This window comes from Mytilus edulis, chromosome 2 (assembly GCF_963676685.1).
Source record: "Mytilus edulis chromosome 2, xbMytEdul2.2, whole genome shotgun sequence".
NCBI lineage: Eukaryota > Metazoa > Mollusca > Bivalvia > Mytilida > Mytilidae > Mytilus > Mytilus edulis.
The window spans coordinates 94,707,579-94,721,963 of record NC_092345.1 but is presented as its reverse complement, the minus strand read 5'-3'; positions in this window follow the sequence as shown (position 1 = coordinate 94,721,963).

The window sequence follows — 14,385 nt, the reverse complement described above, 5'->3', positions numbered from 1 at the left end:
TCCATGTTGTTGTGTCTTCTTCTCTTTGGGAAACTATCTCTGAAGCCCAGATTTGTGAAATACTGTATGTACCCTAATTAGTTTGTAAACCCCACATCCTGTCATATTGTAAAGTTTCCCAACTTATTTAGATATATTACAGTTTAATCAAAATTGTATATTTACATAATGTATGTTTGAATTAAAAGTTGTAAATCATGTAGATGTAGAACTATTTGTAAAAGGTGATTTCTAGCTATAATGTGTAAAATTTGGATTATAGATTTATATCTCATTGATAAATTGGACATCTTAGATGAATAGGGTTGTTTTTGTTTAAAAAAAATATTTATATAGGTGAAATTTAATTAAAAAAAAAATCTTATTTAAAGATGAGTCTGAAATAATTTTATAAAGGTAAAGGGGATGTTTAAGCCTGAAAATATTGTTACATATTTAATTCCGAAACCAATTCTTTATAGAAAAAGCTTGAAATCACTTTCCATCTTAAGACCATACTGTTGACAATTGTTGTTTAATGGTTATAAAATATATTAACTAATCCAGAAACAAAATGTATAGATTTGAGAAGTTTTTTTTCTCTTGAAAGTCCTTTACCCATGCAAATTTTGATAAAAAGGTTTTAGAAACTCTGGCAGCAAACAAGTATCATTCAATCAAATAGAATATCTTCTGACCATGCAATACATTATTTTTCTGGAACAACTTGTAATACAATATTATCTGCAACATGTTGTACTTTATGAAATGCAATTCTATTATGTTTCATCAATCCTATATTTAGCTTGATGACTGAATGTTTATAATTTGATCAAATAGTTACATGTTTTTTTTTCAACCCTTTTATTGTCTGAGTAGTGCTTTTACTAATCAGATTAAAAGATTTTGAAGTTACAGTTACCAAAAAAAGTCCTTTCATTCTGTTAAAAGGAGATTTAAATACTTCCATGACTCCATTGCATTTGATAATTGTAATAAATAGTTTTACCAATGACCTAGATTAGAATGACATGTTGTATGATTACTTGTAATTAAAGAGGCTTAGTAAGGTATGTAATTTGTATATTAATATACCATTCCAAGTGTATGCATTTTACAATCTCTGAATAACTATTGAAATATATTAATTGTAATAGCCAACACAGAATATACCGGTTTATAATAAGTAGAAAGAAAGTGATTTATTTTGAGACTCATTTCATGTTTTGTAGTAAATTTTTATACTCCTGTCTCAATCAGATCGTAGAATGCATTAACTTACAATGAAAAAGTTTGAGGAGATAATCATAGCTGGAGGTCTATCATTAAGGTTTTCTTTATACATTTATTTACATAACATTGGGTAGTGAAACACGCTGCATGTTAAAACACTCTTACATGTCAGTAATTTGAGGGGTCTGTAGGTCACTTATGGGAATTAGTTGAGAGTACAGTCCAGTAAGACTATTGATTGTTCTAATTTCAGATAACCAGCTATTTTTATCTGTCAACCCAGAAATAAATAATGGTAGGCTAGAAGGCTGTAAGAAATGAAACATAAGAGAATTGGATTATTTCTAATTTGAAATATCAGAAGATTACAAAACAGTTTTAAGACCATTTGAATTTTTTTTATTTTTATCTGAAAGTTATAAATTACCAATTTGTTCAGATTGTCTAAACACAATGAGTTTCTAAATTAATCCATTAGATTTTGCCTTCTAGTACCTTCCCTTTGTGTATTTATATTAGGAATAGCTCTAATTGATATTTTGTTATGATTAGACAAACTGTCTATAACAAGAATTTGGGATAAAAATACTCTCATGTTTAGATTAATGATAAATTTATTATAAGTGAGTAATAGATTTAATTTTATGAATTTAACCAATTTTAGGGAAATTAATTTTAATATTCAAAAACAAAGTTATAGACAGTTAATGTCAGATATGACTATTTAACCAATAGAAAAATTCTCAATATTGGTGTACTATAACCAAGTAAAACAGAGTACAGCTGTATGTGTTATGTTCAACCTTAATATTTGTGTATCATTTTCATATGGCAGGTTTAAATATTGCATAAATACATGATGTATCAATAATTCAAAAAGTTAAGACGAGATATATTTGAATTCTGTAGACATAAACTACGACCAATGGTTTGTATTGTCATATCTAAGAGCTGTTGTCCGTATGTTAAATATTTACTATTAGCTTTTGTTTTTGAAGAGAAAACATAAGAGATGTTGATTCAGCAGAAGGGGTGCGGATGACAACTATTTGAATTTGTAGAAAGTTCAGTTTATGGATTTGTGATCAAGGTTTAGAGGTTATGTCTGTTTCTCAGATATTGTAATCAGAAGGTTCATCTAAATTTACTATAGAATGGTGTACATGTTCTTCTGTCAGGTTTCATCGAATCTTGACCCTTATTTTAATGTTTCAATTGTCAGTGTTAAATTTTCTATGTTATTTTCTGCTTCCTTTTTTAGGACACTATAAACAATAGGTCATCAATAGTTGGTGAGCAGAATGATTGCAAGGTGTGTGCATATGTCTAGCAGGGTTCATCTGACCTTGACTTTATTTTCAGGGTTATTTGGTAATAAAACATTCCCAGATTGTTTTTTTTCTCACAAAAATTTATAAGAAAAGAATTGTTCATATGGTGTATGGAATGACATTATTGTGTATATCATGCAGGGTTCTTTTGACCTTGACCTCATTTTTTGTGTCGGTGTAGTTAAACCTATATCTTGTAGGCAAGACATTTCTGTGCACTCTTGTTTAATGGTGTAAGTTACAAATTAATGCAACTCTGAAATCTTAAGAAAATTAATGAAATGAGCAATATGCAATATTAAGGTTGAACATAGCACATTAAGAAGAATGAAGATATACAGAAGAAGATAGTGTTATAAACATTTTAAAAGTGACAATGATGAAGAACACAAACTGGTTTAAGAAGACTCAGTAGTGCTATGAACATTAAATAAGAAGATACAGTCAAGAAGATTTGAAGATTACTGTGGTTGATGACAATTTATAGAAGATAGTGTATATCATAAACTATGAAAGAAGAGTTGCTATTTTTAATGGACAAAATCTTGCTTTTTTCCAAGTTTATTGTGCATATCTGTCGATGTAACATTCCTTAAAAATGACATTGGATTACAATTTGTTCAAAAGGAAAATGGTCTTGTGTGAATGATAAAGGATTTGTTTGACTTATGGAAGTAAGGATATAATACTGTGAATTTTGGTGACAATTTAAGGACATTTTGGACATTTTGGGAGCATTGTTTGGTATTCAGGACTGTCACAAGCTAGGAGTGCATTTCATTTCATGTTTGCAGATGAAATTCCACTGGCACAAGCAAAAGCCAGACCACAAATGGAAGAATATATGTGTTGGAAGGTAAAGATACATGGTTGATAGCATGTAGTTGTCAACCATTCTTTGGTGTATTAATTTACATATTATTTATTAAGTCATATTTATTTTTGGAAATGAGTGTTGTACTAACACTTTGCTCCTCAGCAACAGAAGCAATACTATATTTATTTTAACATAAGACAATTTCAACACATACACACACACTTGGATGTTGGTTCATACAGGCTAAACTCTTGAAAAGTGAATACTGGTATGGATAAGTGATTAATTTTATGACAGATTTCCGGATACTTGTAATTGCTGTTCTTCATTTGTATTGAAATCTAGTCATCTGTCAAAACGTCAATCATGGAAAGACAAACTTAAGAATTATAATTTATGAAGACCATGTTTATATATTTCCAAAAACACATGGAAAATGATGGATTTATTGAAGAGCTATTTTCTTGTATAACAACATTTCTATGTCGATTAATTTGCAGTTCCAGAACTTGTCTTAGATCGTAAAAGCACTTGCTTAGAGAACTTCTCTTGATTGAAATTTTATCTAGTCGTACATGCTGCAGTTATAACAAAATTTCAGAAAAAAAACCAAGAAAAGTAAAAAGAAAACAATAATTGAAACAAACCAACAATATGGAGATAACAAACACTTCAAATATTGAATATTTACATTGAAATCGGACCAGCTGCTAAAGAAAACAACATACTTGCATGAATCAACATTCACCATTATTTCCATTCCTGTTGAATCTGACAACAGTTTAACCTGAAAAGTAATGATGCTTCATGCAATGTATTCAACGAAGGAAAAACAGATAATTCCTAGCCCGTGCAGAGGAATGAAGACACAAGGTAAGTGAATGGGACGGAAATAAGTCCCAAACCACAAAGTGTTGAACGTTTAGACTGAATTATGATGTTAACTCATTTCAGCAGGTGTTTGAAAATTTTGAAATGAGTCAAATTATCATTCAGTTTAGCTTCAATGTAATGTGATACGTCAACAATCTATACCTCGTCATTGGTATAAAAAAAAAGCACAAATAATTATATGGTACCTTGTACTTGGTATGGATTGTTAAACATACTTAGATAATTTGAAAACATTAAGAAGTGGGAGGTGGGTTGTAGAGATACAATTAAATTGATGAAAGAAGAAAAAAATGGAAATATTTTGGGTGGAGAAATGGGTTGTAAGAGGGACTTGAGATTTTATCTACTTTGTATTAGTTTGGGACTAGGTCAGTTTATGGTGAACCATTAGTGGAAGGTCAGTGATATTTGGTATGTAGTTTTATTAGCATTGGCACATCTCATTTCCATGGAGATAATATGGTCCTGCCCCCTCAGTCATAGTCTATTGACTTAGAAACTTTGTAAGCTTAGTTTACATTATTAGTTTTCGATTATGTCGGCTATGGTAGGTCAATGATATTTGGTGTCTGCATTGGCACATCTCATTTCCATGGAGATTATTATAGTTGTTTTACTTCTGTCTGTCCAATGAATATTTTCGTCGCATTTTTCTCGGACAAGTATTCAGATTCATCAATCAACAACTTCCTGTTTACCGACCACTTGTATGACACATGATAGCGAAGTTGAAAATTTTCGTCACATTTTTCTCTGCATCATCTTTACAAGGAAATCTGAAATTTGGTTTCAGGGTTTATATAAGTCGGTATAACGTGTGATGCGTTTTCATATTCATAACTTAACAACTTCCTGTTTACTGAACCCTTATATTATTTTACACATGATTGCCAAGTTGAAAACTTTCTTCACATTTCTCTAGAACTACTGTATAAGGATTTCTAAAATTTGGTTTCAGTGTTTATATTAGTTGGCTATACCATATGATGCGTTTTCAGATTCATCACTCAACAACTTCCTGTTTAACGAAATATTTCAGCGGGGGTATCATAAGTGAGCAGTAGCTCACAGTTTTACTTGTTTGACCCTGCACCTTCAGTCGTGTTCTATTGACTGAAACTTTGTATATTTAAACGTGTATTAGTTTGTGATTAGGTCAGTTTATGGGGAACAACTAGTGGTAGGTCAATGATATTTGGTATGCAGTTGTATTTGCATTTCATTTCCATGGAGATTATTTGGCCCAACCCCTCTGTCCTGCTCTATTGACTGAAACCTTGGCATAGTTGACATGTACTAGTTTGTGATTAGGTCAGGTTATGGCATGTCAATGGTAATTAAAATGCAGTTGTATAAGCATAAGAACACCTCCTTTCCATGCAGTATATATGGTCTATTGACTGAATCATTAGCTTAGTTTTAGGTCAGTTTTAGATAACACTTGGTGTAAAGTTAATGATATTTGGTATGCAAACGAATTAGCATTTGCAAGTTTCATATCCATGGAGATTTAATAGCCACACCCACTCATCATAGTTCATTAATTGACTTGGAAATTTTTACATATTTAACAAGTTGATATTTGGTATGCAGTTGTATTGGCATTAGCACATCTCATTTCCGTAGAGATTTAGCCCAGTACTTAATGTCCTAGTTCATTCTGAGTATTCTTTCAACTTTACTGAATTCTTTATGGCAAAACAGTTGTTGCATGCTTTAGAAACACAAACACATACATTGTCAGAGGCGGATTTAGAGGGGTGGCCGTTTTTGGGAAAAATATTGGTTGCTTATATAAGGAATCACTGAAGCGTGACTGGAGCGGCCCCCTCTTAGCGCAGTCAGTGGGCTCCCACTTATGAAAATTTCTAGATCTGCCAGTGATTGTAAAGCATTAAACCTATGGTTCGAGATTTTAAATAATCATTACCAGTAAAGCTCTGCAAATTCACTGCCCATAGCTTATTTAATATTTTTTGTCTATACTTGCAGTACAACAGTTTTGAAACGGATTTTCTAGTAAATGAGTATTTTTTTGGAGGGGAGGTATCAACTTAGTTGTCATTTCCGTGCAAATAGTCCTCAGTGGGTCTCCAATTCTTTTAAATTTTCTTAATTTGCCTTTAAAAATGTAGGAACAAAGTTTATTTGGGGTATATATTGGTACATCATGTTAAGCAATTTAGCAATGGATCAAGAGAGTGTTTTTTACCAAGTTATTTCTCCTTCTATTCCAAAAATATGAAGATGCTGATCTCATTTTGATATAGTTCTGTTGTGAAAATTCCTGAACCCAATTCTTTTTTTCACAGAATCTCTTGTGAGTTTTGATCTGGACAGTTTGGGGTATTGGTTTGATTATATATTGATCCACCGTTTAATCTCTAGCTGACCACCATAATGTTTGATATTCAGTATCATATTTTATAGCTTGCAAATTGCAAATATATTCCACATTGGCAATAATTAATAGGGGAAAGAAGAACTGCCTAGTTGGTCAACACACTGAAAGAAATTTGGATGGTCATTTGGGAAAAGGGAATGTTGAGTAAAGGCATAAATTTGGGCTTGCAGCAGACAAAGTGTTGACTCCATAAAGTATTGTTTCCTACCATAAAATTCAAATATCAACTTTCTAGTACTAGATTTCTGGACCTTGGCTGTCTCAATATGGATAATTGATGGCTATCGAAGGACAAATAAGTTTGCTTTGAACAGGGATCTAAAAATTTGGTAAAATTATCTTTAAAAAAAATCCCTTTTACATTTTTAAGTTTACGAAGTTGCAAGCTTGAAAATTGATAGCCTCTTGATGATTACCAGTACTTCATCCATTTCTGAAAAAGGAAATTTTCATAACAGCTTGTCAGTTCATCTTCCTGTCCCACTTTAGTATCCACAGTTAATTCTAAACTGTGTGATAATATTTGGTGAAACTTTCAAATAATCTTTTTACTCATGATGTTCTTAAGCACCTTGCTCATTCTTTGCTTGAATGATATTTTGAGGGTTCACTATGCGATAGACTTGGAGTAGAGCTTGTATTGAAACTTTCTCATAATCTTAACCATACAATGCGTTTGTGAAGCTAATATTTTTTTTTATACCTTATTAATTAGCATGCATGCCTTTGCCTTTTTTGGTGGTATCAATTTTGTACCTCCAAAACCCCTTACCGGTCTGGTCCAAGAAGCGCATCTAAAGCAATTACTAGCTTGCCAAAAAAGAGGTGATTTCAAATCCTGCCATATGCATTTGTTCATGATTTTGACTTAATAATTACCTAGGTTTCCTAGTTTTTCTGTTGAAGGTTGTGGTTCTCCCAGGGTACAATGGCTACAGTCATCAATGAAAACTGGCAGCCACAATATAGCCAATATTGCTGAAAGTGGCTTTAAACACTTAGGGAGCTACCATTTGATTTTTATGGGGGGGCTAGGATGAAATTTGAAAAAAATAGGCAGGACAGGAGTTTTGAGTAAAAAAAAAGGCAGGATGAGACACTTGCAAAAAAAAAAAAAGTCAGGACGACAATTTAGGTAAAAAAAAGTCAGGATAAACTAAAAAAAAAGGCAGGACCGAACAGAGTGAAAAATAAAAAGGCAGGACAGAGATTACAGCAAAAAAAAAAATGCAGGACAAAATTTTTCATCCTAGCCCCCCCATAAAAATTAAATGGTAGCTCCCTTAACTATCAACAATTGCAGTGGCTGATCCAGAAATTTTCATAAGAGGAGACCCACTGACTGCCTAAGAGGGGGACCTCTCCAGTCATGCTTCAGTGATTCCCTATATAAACAACCAAATTTTTTCCAAAAAAGGGGGGTGGGCCCCCTGAAAAACCCTCTAAATCCTCTGAATTGTTATTGTACAAATTTTATTTTGATTTTTTAACAATAATTTTTGCTCTTTTCATCAGTAAATGATGTGCATATTTCAGAAGGTATTTTTATCGCTTCTCGTTTGAACCCAATTCATAATTTTGATGATTTTTTTATTAGAAAATTCATCATATAATGCCATTTCCCACCATTATTTTTTATCTTTGGTATTTTTCAGGTTTCCTTTACCAAAGTATTAACTCTGCAAAGGGTTATCATTATGAGATCTTAGCTTGCATTCTCTCAAGTTTTTATCTACTTTGTTAGAGTCTAAAAAACACAACATTTAGTCCTTCATGATCAGTGTGAATAAAGAAGGTACCTTGTTTATATCTTTTTTAAACTCCAACAGTTTAACTTCTGTCTTTTTCATACTTTTTCATACTTTAATTTGCACAGTGATAGAACAAAGGTTGACGATGTTGACCTATTTTGAAAAGATTTTAACCTATTGTTGTCAGGTTCCTTGTGTATTTTGTGAGTAACTCCATTGTTTTTCTTCAACTTTATATTTAGTTATAGACCATAGATTGAAGATTGGATGAATTTTCAATATTGTTTTCTCAGGGGATTTCCATGTGTGGAACTTCAAGTTATGGCTATCAAAAACAAATGACCAAGCCTTGGTCATTTGTTTTTGATAGCTATAAAAAAAAAAGGTACCTAAATTGACCTACCTTATTTGAACAGTTTTCCATCAACATTGAAAATTTGCAAAAGGGGCCATATTAGGAATTTGGCGGTTAAATGTTCATGATTATCTCAATTTTTTTGGTAAATTTTATTGGTTTTTATACGACCGCAAATTTTTTTTGCGTCGTATAATGCTATCATGTCGTCATCATCTGCATTGTGGTCGTCCGAAGAAGCATTTAGTTTCTGGACAATAACTTTAGTTTTAGTGAATGGATCTATAAATTTTTACCAGAAGGTTCAATACAACTAAAGGAAGGTTGAGATTGATTTTGTAGGTTATGGTCCCAATAGATAAGTTATTAGGGGCCAAAAAGGGGGCCCTAAATTAGCATTTTTGCAGTTTTCAAAAAATAACTTGTGTATGAATCTCTCTGAAATTATTCCACAAGTTACCATACTATGAAGGGATGGATGAAGTATTGACTATGGGGGGTTATGGCTCAAAATGTTTTGGAATTTCTATTGGGGGCAAAAAAGGGGAAAAACTAGGTTTTTCTGGTCAATTGACATTTAAGACAATTAAAAGCAGTGTAAGGGAGGTAATTCAAAAACATTTAACATACAATGTTGGGTATGTTCAGATATACCTCTCTTACACTTCTTGTAAATTATGTATAAAGGAATGTCAGATTTTGGACTAATTGCCAAAAAAGGGGGTGGTAGTAGTTTTAAAATTTTTGAACAGTTTGAAGAAGAAATCTTTAATTGCACAATACTGCACAATAGATTTGTAAGATCTTCACATTTGTTTTGTGTCAGAAACTCCTATTATGTCAAAAACTTGATCACAATCCAAATTCAGAGCTGTATCAAACTTGAATGTTGTGTCCATACATGCCCAAATTGTTCAAAGTTGAACTTCTGCGGTCGTATAAAGCTGCTCCCTACGGAGCACCTGGTTCTTCTTTTTTTTAAGAAGAACAAATATCTTCCACCGGCTTTAATTGTAAAATAGCAGAAATCATTTGGTCTAGATCTCTAATGAATAGAAAATTTTGCCATTGGAATGTAAATGCTTATTGGGGGGAAGGGAGGTTTTAATCTAGTTAAGCCACCAAATTTTCAGCCTGTTCCTAGTAGGTTACTTGGACCATGTTTGTTAGTTCTTGTTTTCTTTACCTAGGGGCATTGTGATTTCAGTGAGAACATTCTTTAGTCTGTCTGACCAACTTCAGGTTTAAGTTGTCGGTCAAGGTAGTTTTTGATGAAGTTGAAGTCCAATCAACTTGAAACTTAGTACACATGCTCCATATGATATGATCTCTCCAATTGTAAAATAATGGCAAATTAGTATTGAACTCAATTTCACAGTCCAATGAAAATTGAAAATAATAGTGTGAGTGGGGTATCCGTGTACTATGGACACATTCTTGTTTCTGTCAGTTTTTTTCCAGAACAGTTTAATGTTAAGTAACTGATGTCTGTGGTAAACTTAGGTGGTAGTTTTGTCATTCTTTTTATTCCTAATTTGGCTGGGTTGAATAAAGTCCCAAACCACCTTATAGAAAAAAGTAGATGGGGATTACCAAATAGAGAATAATAGGCAAAAAAATAAAGAACTTAGAAAAAATTGGCAAACAAAAATTAAGGCTAGAGAAAATGGGGTAATAAAATATAAAGAAAAAAAGCAAAAACTCAAGAATTTTGAAGTATTATATATATTAATTACAAAATGTCTTGTTATAACAGATAAGCCATTATGAAAGTGTAAAGAGGATTTTTTTCCAGGCCCGGGCCCCCTTTCAGGGAATTTGGTTGATCATATTTAAAGAGGATCATTGAAGCATGACTGGAGCGGGCCCCCTGTAGGCAGTCAGTGGTCCCCACTTATGAAAATTTCTGGATCCGCCACAGGTGTACATGTCCAAGTGGTAGTTGTCATCTGACCTCAACCTCATATTCATGGTACAGTGAATAAAGTTTAGTTATGTGTTTAGGTCTGTTTTTCTTATACTGTATGCAATAGGTTAATCATATTTGGTGTATTGAAATATTTACCGGTAATGATGAATATGTCGGCCTGGCATGTTTTATTAGACCTTGACCTCATTTTTACAGATATTTGTTCAATGTGGAGTTTTCTTGGTCCATTTTTATATATTATAGGTCACCAATATTTGGTGTATTGAATGATTTTAAGGTGTATATATCTGTCTGGCAATTATCATCTGACCATGACCTCATTTTCAAGGTTAATTGGTGTCTTTCCTTGTTAAATTTGTAACTTGGATACTATATGCAAATGTTCAAATATATACATGTAAAGATTGAAAGGTGTACATGTCTGTCTTGCAGAATTTACTTACCTTGGCCTTATTTTCATTGTTCATTGATTAATGTTAAGTTTTCATGGTTAAGTTTTGTTCTTAAATTTGCAAACGGTCAACAATATTTCAAGCATATATGGTGTATGAAAGGATTGTAAGATGTATAAGTATTCAAATTAGGCTTATCTGCCATTGACCTTATTTTCTTGTTCAAACACAACAAACAACAAGTATACAAAATTCGAGGTCTTCATGAACTTTTGTTATATTTACAAGTGGCCATAGGAGACCAAGTGGTCTAAGTAGTGTATCGCTAGCCTGTAAACACTGAGGTTGTGAGTTTAAATCCCCCATATGGCAATGCTCATCTCCAAACTTAATTGACTCGGGATTGTCAAAAGGTTAGTGGTTCTTTTAGACATTCTGACTTCCTTCATTAATAAAAATTGTTGATTATGAAAAGCACAATAGTGATGAAAGTGGCTTTAAAAACCAACCAACCAATCAATCATGTTCTCACTGACACAATTATAAGTCTTTGTACATTTTTATCTTTGTTCTTAAAGATATTGTTTTGATATTTCGTATATTGTTTAATCATGACAAGTGACAGATCAATTTCTAATTTTGTTCCAATCTGATGATTTAGTGAGTTATGGTCCTTTGACTTATAATTAACTCAAATAATGAGTTTTACCCTATTTTTTTCGTCATACTTGAATAAAGTGATTTGAAATTGGTACATACTTTTATCATGACGGGTTACAATTCAAATTTTAATTTTTTTTACCTGCTCTGATGATTTTGTGCAGAGTTATGGTCCTTGGGCAGAAAATTAACTCTAATAATCAGTTTCCTGCACTTTTGTCATGCTTGAAGATAGTGATTTGAAAATTGGTATCTAGGATAATCATGACAAGTTATGGATCAAGTTAGAATTTTGTTCTGGTCTGATCATTTTGTGCAGAGTTATAGTCCTTGGACTTTTTTTTTTAAACTTTTTTTGTAATTTTTGTAAAAATGACTTGATATTTGTTATATAGTGACAAGTAATAATCAAGTTCCAATGCAAAGAATTTTTAACCAGTAGACTATGTCTTGCCATGCAATACTAAAAAATGCTTGTTACACTAGTAGTTTTGGGACCCTTTATAGCTTGTTGTTTGGTGTCAGCCAAGGCTCTGTATTGAAGGATGTATATTGACCTATAATGGTTTACTTTTATAAATTGTTATTTGGATGTAGAGTTGTCTCATTGACACTTATACCACATCTTTCTATATCTATTGCTAACCTGGACTTTTTCCATAGTCTATTAATGTATGAAAAGGATTGAAACTGTAAGGGGAAAGGTTTATTTACCCTTTTTAATAGAATAAACTAAATAGTTCTTAGGTTTTGTGCAGGCAGAATTCTATTGTTAAAAGGAAAAGAAGATCTACTTACTGTATACAACTTCATAAAAGAACACAACAGGTGTATTGATCTTATTAGGTCAATAGTGGTTCGATTCCACTAGTGTTCATGCAGTGTTGTTAGTGGATTGATTTTCACTCATTTATTTATTTTTTCAAATATAAATGCCCAACTTTAATGAATAAATCATTTCTTCACCCTTTATATTGCCGGCTTAACCTTATTTAGGTTTAGGTTGTAGGACCTAGAAATTAATTACAAGTGGTGATCCTTTATTGGCATGTGCAGTACTTCAAAATGTGTAAGAACTAAAAATGGATATTCTGCAACACTTATGTAGCAATTTGTACCAAACTATTGTTTACAAAATGGTGAGCCTTTACAAAAGTTTGAAATGGAGAAAAAAAAATCATGGACACTTCCATCTGAGAAATTGACCTAGCCATGATGTCTTTCAATGTTTCATTCCCTTAAAATGAGGTCAGTGTCATATGATACTGTTATTATTGTGCAACTGTAATAATCATTCTAACAACAAATATACTATAATTGATTACTTATAGTACATTAGAATAACTATGTGGTACTCTTATCACAAGCAATCTGTGAGTATTGCGTGGCAATACATAGTCCCCTACCGGTTAAAAATTCATTGTAATGGAACAAAATTCTAACTTGTCATGGTATAAACTTCATAAAAACATTTAAGTGAATTTTATCAATCATGACGGAAAAAAAACCTCATCAAAACTGATTTTTTTAGTGAATTTCTATGTCCAAAGACCATAATTCTGCACAAAATCATTAGATCGGAACACAATTCCAACTTGATCTGTAACTTGTCATGATAAAACTATATACTAAATATCAAATCATTAATTTATCTTCAAGAATGACAAACAAACCTACCATTATGGATTTTCCTCTGAGTTCAGTATTTTTGTGATTTCACTTTCTACAACAAAATTCTTCAGACAATTTACCAAAGGAATGGAAAAAAATCCAAAATGTCCTTTTGTCTTTTAAAAATCGTTTAAAAAATGAGTTATTTCCGTTTGAACAGAAATCTACTAATTAATAAATATAAGTTTTTATTTAGATGGACGGAGTGCAAACATCCCCTTCGACTTCATCAGTAGGAGATAATTTTTTTTTACACTCGCCAATGAGACTTGAAAATGAAGTGATGGTCAGATGAAGTCCCATCAATTTAAAAATTCTATTCACCAAATATAGTAGACCTTTAACTTATATAGCCCTAGACGCTAATCCAAAATCATGAAAACTTAAAAGTTGTTCACCCAACCATGAATAATTCCACAATCATATGAACCCGGCCTGACAAATTTGTTGACCTGATACAATACTATATATCCAATATTTTTTCCTACAAGACATCAAAATGGCCTAATAATAGGAGGAAGATACCAATGGAATATTTAAAACTCATAAGTCAAAGAAAAACTGACAACCACATGGCATTTCCATTTGAAAATCAATGAAAGGTTAACAAATCCATAAACCCTTGCAAAGAAAACTTAAGATGAGCAAAACAAACCCAATCAAAATCTTGGGTGAACTTAGAAAGGTAAGAAGTTCCTGCATCACATCTGCCATCATTCATTTTACTAATTCTTGGTACAAAAGTTTCATGACTAGTTGCATTCTTATGGCTTATATTCCTTCATATATTGTGCAGGTCATAAAGTTATATTTTAGTTGGTTTTCTCCTTGAGATTTTCTTAACATGTTTTGATGGACTAGCAAACCTTGCACTGATAACTGCTCTTGCATTTATGTTTGTGATGTCTTAAAATATCAAGAGATGTAATTGCACTAAGGTTTATTTCAAATTTTTATTTCCATTGTTT